Source organism: Schistocerca americana, chromosome X (assembly GCF_021461395.2).
Source record: "Schistocerca americana isolate TAMUIC-IGC-003095 chromosome X, iqSchAmer2.1, whole genome shotgun sequence".
Lineage (NCBI taxonomy): Eukaryota > Metazoa > Arthropoda > Insecta > Orthoptera > Acrididae > Schistocerca > Schistocerca americana.
The window spans coordinates 535,766,921-535,768,070 of NC_060130.1; the positions used below are offsets into that span (position 1 = coordinate 535,766,921).

The window sequence follows — 1,150 nt, forward strand, 5'->3', positions numbered from 1 at the left end:
TTGCTCCAAGTTACACTATCCTTTACGTACAACACTCTCTTCTACATACACTAAACTCCGTTTGAACAGGCGTTGGAAGGCCCAACCGTACCGACCGGCCGCCGTGTGCCCATAGGCGTCACTGGACACGGATGTGGAGGGGCATGTGGTCAGCACACCGCTCTCCCGGCCGTATGTCAGTTTACGAGACCGGAGCCGCTACTTCTCAATCAAGTAACTCCTCAGTTGGCCTCATAAGGGTTGCCAACAGCGCTCGGCAGACCGGATGGTCACCCATCCAAGTGCTAGCCCAGCCCGACAGCCCTTAACTTCGATGATCTGACGGGGACCGGTGTTACCACTGCGGCAAGGCCGTTGGCCTTCTACATACACTGCCTGAAAAAAATGAAGCACCCAGATTACGTGGATGTCAGTGTATCTTCATACATGTTCACACTGTCGGCGGCTGTTGAAGAGTTGCAATTCCCTGTGACAGGTGGGTAGGTCACCAGAGTGGATTAACATTGTTACATGTAATTTGTTACTAGCCTGGTAGGGTGTATAATGGTTGTGAACAGCGTCATAGATTGAGTGATCACTATGAAAGACACGGAGAGTGTGAGACAACTAACACCTGGCAGAATTTGGAAGAGGCCTTAATGTGGCTTTATATTTGGCCGCCTGGTCGAATCGTGCAATATCCAGATTTGTGGGGCGTTCGAATGTGACAGCAGCCCGATGTCTGATTGCATGGGAAAGTGAAGACAGACCTACTCGACGTCAAGATTCCGGTCAACGACGTCTGACAACCACAAGGGAGGACCACCACACTGCGCACTAACCACTTCGCAGCTCCACACATTTTCAACTGCCTTCTAAAAACAGGTACTGCATTCTCAGCAACACTCTGTGCCATTCCACATCAGTGTTCAAAGACTAGTAGCAATCAGACTAGAAAAGTACTGTTTACGAGTAGGCTGCCGTAAGTCCTCCACACAAAAGGATGCATTTCATATGGTGCTGTAACCAGGAAGCACGGACTGCTGGTGAATGGCGTCGTACTGTATTGAGCGATAAATCAAGTTCTGTAGTTTCCCGGATCTCCATCGTTGGCGAGTGGGGGACGACGTGGGTAGAGGTCCCATTATCTCAACGTTTTGGAGAGGCGCAG

At 50.4% G+C, this 1,150-nt stretch overlaps 1 pseudogene; it reads right to left on the bottom strand.

The window, feature by feature from the left end:
- Positions 1-241: 241 nt before the first annotated feature.
- On the bottom strand, positions 242-359 carry LOC124556946 (annotated as a pseudogene).
- Positions 360-1,150: the final 791 nt, after the last annotated feature.